The 6,954-nt window shown below is 52.6% G+C and overlaps 1 protein-coding gene across 1 annotated transcript in view; it reads left to right on the forward strand.

Annotated features, from left to right (window-relative positions):
• Positions 1 to 2,629: 2,629 nt before the first annotated feature.
• The window catches only part of Vdac1 (voltage dependent anion channel 1), a 30,698-nt gene continuing 26,373 nt past the window's right edge, over positions 2,630 to 6,954 (forward strand). Inside the window, exon 1 of the mRNA XM_031354009.1 lies at positions 2,630 to 2,909. The gene's annotated coding sequence lies outside the window, so the exon portion shown is untranslated. The remainder of the gene's footprint in view (positions 2,910 to 6,954) is intronic.

Consider the following 6,954-nt stretch of genomic DNA (forward strand, 5'->3'; position numbering starts at 1 on the left):
TCTGGCTGTCCTGGACCTCACTCTGTAGACCAGGCTGGCCTCGAACTCAGAAATCTGCCTGCCTCTGCTAAGTGTGGCTGTGTGCACCACTGACCAAGGCGCTTCAGCTATCTAAGAGGTTTCTACAGTACTCTGAGAGCATCCACTGAACCTCAGGTCTTTTTTTTTTTTTTTAATTTATTTATTTATTATATGTAAGTACACTGTAGCTGTCTTCAAACGCACCAGAAGAGGGTGTCAGATCTCATTGCAGGGAGTTGTGAGCCACCATGTGGTTGCTGGGATTTGAACTCATGACCTTCTGAAGAGCAGTCGGTGCTCTTCCCTGCTGAGCCATCTCACCAGCCCCTGTTTCTGGATTTCTTAATTCGAATCTGCAAGTAAGAACCCGACTGGCTACGCCTGGATCAGGTTTCTCTCTCAGGCCAATCAGCTTTGGCAGGCTTGGTGGAGGAGGAGAGGCTGAGCAGAGTCCAGTAAAAAAAAAAAAAAAAATGGTGACTTGCTTTTACCCCTCCCTACAGGCTGTGACTGGGAAGGATCAATGAGTAACCTTTCTGGTGTACTTTGATTCCAATCCCAAGGGCTCCCAGGTCCCTCCTTATTCTAGCTAATTTTTTTTTTTTTTTTTTTTTTTTTGCCTTTCTTGTGGGGCTAACTCCTTGAATTTTAAAACCTCCCCTTCTGGAAGGAAAGAGATTCATAAAAGTCCGGAAGCTACCTTGCACGCTCCCAGATCCTAGGTTCAGTCCTCAGCACTAGAAAGTTAAAAACAAACAAAACAAAACAAAAACCTCCAGAAAGATGATATATATAGTTTGGGAAGTTCAGCTATCAGACTCATGAGGTCCCTCTAAATAGTCAACAGTTGCTGGAGAGGAGACTCTTGAGCTGCCAGTAAGTCAGGCACGGGTCCAGTGATGCACGCGGGTTTTGTGAGTTGGGAGCCGTTAGGGTGATCTTTTTAGCTACCTTGAGTCACTTTGTAAAGAAATCCGACACATTCTCTGGCTTGCCAATGTAGACTTCGGGTGGAATTCTTTAATCTGTCATCTGTGCCCTCTTTACAGCAAACAGCTGTCTATGTCACCCCAGGAAAAGTGACACCGAGTCTTAGGTAAGTGCCTTACCACCCCGCTACATCTCCAGACCTAAGGGTCTCATTTTAAACTAACACCAACACTCTCAGGGCGAGGTTCCGAGAAGCCAGACTTTCTGCCCACCCATGACACAGAGCCGAAAGTGACCCATAAGCTCTCTTGGTGACTGCAGATGAGACTTGGTGACTTCCTACCTAGGGCAGCTGGGGAGGCGGTGGGGAGGCCTGAGAAGGCTGCTAGAACTCCAGGTCTTGAAAGGGATGCCGGGGTGATACTTGGAGGATCTTGAACATTAGCTCTCTGCCCACAACTGGGCATCAGGGCTTATGGCCAAGTGTAAGATTCTTGGAGACAAATCTTGTGTCCCCAGGTCTTGTCCTTCCGACTCTGCCTCCCTGTACTCCCCTGTGATTCAGCAGCTTTTCCTGCCTGGTTTTTACTCTGGCAGTGGGTTGGGTGTTGCTAGGTAGATCTGCTACGTTGCCAGGTAGATCTGGGAAGCTATGTAAAAAGCGGTGGCTTGAACTCAGGTTCTTTCTAATGCAAAGCAAGTTCTATTCCACTGACCTATCTGTTGGCCCACATCCTATTCCGAAGGCTCTCCTTCATAGTCTTAACTAGATTTGGGCTTAGCCCCCCACAATCCCCTCTCCCCAGCCTCTCTCTCTCCCTCTCAGTTCCCTTCTTTCGTCCCCACCCCCACCCCCTCCCTCCCGCACAGCATTTTAAATCTAGAGTGGCTGCCCATGTCCTAGGTGTCTTATTCAGCCACAGAGCAGGTTGTGAGCAACCACCTGGCGTCTCCTCTACTGGACCCCAAATGCCTGGATTCTCCTCGGACGTCTGCTAGTTGAAGGCAAAGGGTGTGTCTTCACTCACAAGCGATTTCACAAACTCTCCAAGCCTGGTTTGGCTTGGTGTGGCATACTGGGAGCCGCTCAGCAGGGAAGGAGGCCACGTGCTGAGACCAGGCTGGGAGAAAGTGACCGCCCGCTCTACACTGCAGGAAAGCAGACATCCAGAACCCGCGTGACCTCCTCACGCAGTGAGACTACGCAGTCTCACAAAACTCACTTTATCTTTTCTAATTTCTTAAATGCTTGGGAAATGGCAGAGAGAGGCTTCGAAACCAGGGAAAACTGCATGCAAATTTGCAGTGGGGAGCCGGCTCTCGGGAGAGTTTAATTTGCAATTCACTCGATGACGCACGCGGGCGTGTCGCAGGCTCTAGAAACCTAGGTTGGAGCAGAGAGGACAGTAGCCGTTCGGCCCTATGTAGCGCCACCTCCGGAGCCCAGCGTCCCCACTGGGCTTCGGAGTGACTTGCAGCCTCGAGGCTGGGCAGGAACCACAAGACTCCGGAGACCCTTTCCGCTGAGGTCCCTAGGCCACCGCTCAGAGTGCCGGGAGCTCCCCTCCCCCTCTTCCCAAATGCTTCCAGCAGCCTGGAGGCTGCGACAGTGACCCGCGTGTCCCCGCGCACGCACACACCTCACGCACGTCAGACCCACGCCTCCCTATCGCTCCGTGCCAGAGTGCACGCAGGCCTTGACGCGCGATCGCACAAGATCACAGAGCCGCAGAGGGTGAGAGCGCTGCTCACGAGTGGGAAGAAGACCCCGGGACGGGTCTGGGCGCTGTCCGGGGTGGAGCCGAGGGCGGAGCTTCGGGTCGGGCGCGCAGAGCTGGGGCGTGTCCGCGCCGCCGCGATCTGCGCCGCCCCGCCCTCGGCCCGTTCGCTGCGCTCCCAGCCTCCTCGCCGCAACCCCTGCCGTAGCTGCCGCTGCTCCCGCCGTCACCGCCTCCGAGGTAGGCGCTGCGGAGAGGGCCTGGACTATACCTGAGTCCCCAGGGCCTCGGGCCGTGCTCGTGGGGAGTCTCCAGGCAGCCGATCGAGGGAGGATTGGGCGACGGCGCCGGGCCTAAGAGCTTGGCCCCGGGAAGGGTGAACCAGGGACGGTCTTCGCGGGCCTGGAGGGGCAGCGGGCTTGTAGAGGAGGCCTGGAGGGCGGGCGCAGAGCGGATCTCTGGACAGAGAGATCCTAGCTCGAGCATTCAGAGTACCTGCCTTGGGCAGCGAGGGGCGGTCCGAACATGTGAGGGGCGTAAGGGCAAGGGCGGCCGCGTGGAGGCCCGGCGGGCCGCCGGTCTAGGTGACCTTCCCGGCGGCGCCCTCTGGCTCTAGATCCCGGCGGCGTGGATCTGGTAAAGACCCTCCCACGACTCAAGCCCTTCCCCGCCAGCTCCGAGGGCCTGTGCAAACCCAGTTTCCTCCGCCGAGAGGACGAGCTCCAAGCATGGCCATGCCCTGGATCCCCCGGCCCCTACACGCCCTAGCCGGCCCACGCCCGGAGTTGGTGGCGCCGGGTCCCTCCCGCGCATGCCACTGCCTTCCCGGGCGGAACGGGGTGCCCTGAGTGGACTTAGGCCGCAGGACCAAGGGACCCGGGCCTGGACTGAAAGCGAGACCCCATAGGGAGCCACATGCCTGGCCTTTTTGGCCTTTGGGACGGTTTCCGTGTTCTGTGTCGCCAAATGCAACTGTGCATTCTGGAAACTGTTTTCAGGGCCTGACATCAGATTGGAGGCCCGCAACTCTACATGGTTTGCCCAAGGTCACACTGGTAGGAAGATTTTGAACTTCAATCTTCGCATCTGCGAAATTGGAGCAATTGTATACACTTCAGTGAGTTTGGGAGAAGGATAAAATGATCCGATTAACAGGAAGCCTTGGGGCATGCACAAGGACACTTTAGAAATCTTGACACTTACCTAGGAGACCTAAGAGCTTTTGGGAAGGGTTGAACTCATCCTCTGCAGACCTTTTTTGTTCTTTTTTTTTCTCTTTTTTCTTTTTGTTCCATATGGTGGACTGGAAGGGACTCCATAAATCTACCGGCGTGTTATTTTAGTGCCGTTATTACTATGTCAGCAAAAAGCATCTGTGAAGTACCAGGTATTGAGTAATTGGAGAATAATTCATGAAACACCGGTCAGTTCACAGATTGACAGCTGTCAGGCTGGACCCCTAAATCTGACTGCACACCCAGAATGCAGAAAGAGTGTGTGCTTAGTTCAGGTGTGTACCACCCTAAGCTCCTCTTTCCTTGACCAGAGATATGGGTGAGGGGCTTAACTCAGTCTTGTTTACTAGCAAGCCAGGCATAACTACTGAGGGGCCTGCCTACTTTTCTCTGGACTGACAAAACTGTAGGGCCAAACTCAGGCTTGTCTTCAGGGTCTTGGGTGGGACCACTTGGCACTCACTAGGTGACTAAAAAAGGTCTGTGGGGTAAATTCATTTTTAAAAATGTCTATTTAAGGTGTGCATGCTTGTGCCTGTGTGAGTTTATGTACATACATGCAGGTTACCTCAGCCCAGAAGAGGGTGTTGGATCCCCTGAACTGGAGTTATAGGCAGTTGTGAGCTGCCCTACATGGGTCTGGGAATCGAACCTGGGTCCTCTGCAAAAGCAGTAAGCACTCTTAACCCCTGAGCCATCTCTCCATTTTTCTTTTCCATACCACTCTTAACTACCCAGGCACGGTAGGTGCACATTAAGTTGTGGAATCTTAAAACACCTATTAGGTGACAGACAGCTCACTCACTTCTAGAGGCTCCCCTGGCCTAGCCGAGTCACAGATGTCATAAGCGCTGAAATCGTACATGCTCATCTGCAGCAATAGTCATGAGGCATGAGAAGCAACTCCTATAGCATTCTACAACTTCCCAGGTCCTGGGGGAACTTGTCAAACTGGTGTTTCTGGGCTTGAAACTAGAGGGATATGGGTGAACGGGATTCTAGCCAAGGCTTTGAGCCTGTTGCTCCTTCCCTTTCTGACAGGTGTGTGGGCATGACAGTTTGAGTAAGGTGCCTGGCCTCAGTGGTAGTGGGTGCTCACAGGTGATTCGCTTTATTTCTGATTTGCAGAATGAGGCTTTAGACGGGCTGTTTGGGGCCATACAGTCCTCATGCGGGACCTGAGGCAGATGTAGACTTTGGACCCTTGAGCTGGTGGTGGTAGAGGGCTCCCCACCCCCCTTACTCCTATCCCCTTCATCATTGTGCTTTTGCTGTTGATGAAACCCACCGTATGATGGACACCTTCAGTGACTGAGGGAAATGTGTGGCTGAGAACCGCCAAAGTCTGCAGGTTAGCCCCCAGGATTCCAGAAAGGTTGTACTGTGTATGTAGCTTTGTGACATAACTTTGGTAGTTACCAAGAAAGGGTAGCAGAGGCATGCCCAGCTGGGTCTCCATTCCACTGTTAGTCACAGCATGTGAGCACTTTACCTAGAGCTGAGCTAGAAAAAGCTCCAGAGGGCAGCCTGGGCTCTCTCTTTCTATGCTGATCTACATGACAAGAGCAACAGAGGCTAGCTCAAATGAAGTATCCTTCTGGTGTCTTAGTTTCTCTGTTATAAACTGGGGTCTTTTGGCTTCTGTTTTAAAAAAAATTACTTGTTTGGAGATGGGTAGCACATGTGGAGGTCAGAGGGCAACTTCTGGTCTTCCTGTCTCCACCCAGGCCTTGGGATCACCTGGGTCTGCTGTAGAAAGGTGACTGTCATTGATGGCCATTCTGGTGTCCTGCGGCCCTGCTGTATACACTTGGTGCTTGGGCATCAGTTCTCTGTTAGTATCCTCACACTGTACTGCTTTGAGGAGCCCATTGGTGTGAGTGGCTCTGTACAGCAGAAGTTGGCTGGGAATGGAGAAGAGGTAGCTGCGGTGGGCCCCGTCTGTAGAGGAAGGTGCTCAAAGAAATCATTTTCCCTGGGGTGAGATGGGAGGTGTTCTTCCAGGACCTGGCCAGAGAGTATCCAGCTAAACAATACCTCTTTATGGGTGGGGAGGACTCTGGACCCTGTGGTTCAGGGTGAGCCTCTGACAAGATGCTCAGAAACCATTATTATAATAGTAAATATACAACATGAGACCTTGGTTAGATCCCTAGCTATAAATATAGCAATGGAAACTGTATATTGGACTGGCTTACGTGAGACTTAGTAGAATGCTACCCAACATGCAGGAAGCCCTGGGTCCTACCTTCAACACTGCGGAAACTCAGTGTGATGGGGCATTCACTCAGAGGTGAAGGCAGGAGGATCAAGTTCAAGGTTGTCCTCGGTGACATGGTGAGTTTGAGACTCACTATGGGCTACATTAGATCCTGTTTCAAAACAAAGCCAAACTGGCTGGTGGTGCACACCTTTAATCCTGGTACTTGGTGGGGCTGAGGGGGAGGGCACAGAGGCAGACAGATCTCTGTGAGTTTGCAGCCAGCCTGGTCTACAGCGTTTCAGGACAGCCAGGACTACATAGAGAAACCTTGTCTAGAAAAACCAAGAACCAACCAACCAACCAAAGAAACCAAACCCATTATTTGTCTGCTCATCTCAATTGATACGTTGACCCATCTGTCATCTTAATAGAATTCTATTTGTGTTTGTTTCATGGCTTCTGTGTGTACCAGGCACAGTATTAAGTGCTGTATACGGAGGGGAAATGGGGTCAGAGAGACTGACTTGGGGTCTTTTACCTAGAAAGGGAATAGGATTTAGATCCAGATGTGCTTGATTCCCAAGGCTGAACACTTAAAGACAGCCCTGACTGTGTCAAGCCCCCGTGCCTTGTGAGGACTCTTGGGGTGCCTGTGGCTCTGCAGGAGCCTAGATCCTGGAGTGCTGGCTGCCGGCACAGCCTTCTCTCCACAGGTGAGTGAGTGAGTGAGAAGGCAGGCTGCCCTGAGTCAACCACAGCCTCCCCAGCCTCGTGGAAGGCTGTGCTGCCACTGGTGGCCCAGCTTCCAGAGTGTTTTAAAATAGAAGCTGAGCCTGGAAAGCCAGCC

Source organism: Mastomys coucha, unplaced genomic scaffold (genome assembly GCF_008632895.1).
Source record: "Mastomys coucha isolate ucsf_1 unplaced genomic scaffold, UCSF_Mcou_1 pScaffold5, whole genome shotgun sequence".
NCBI lineage: Eukaryota > Metazoa > Chordata > Mammalia > Rodentia > Muridae > Mastomys > Mastomys coucha.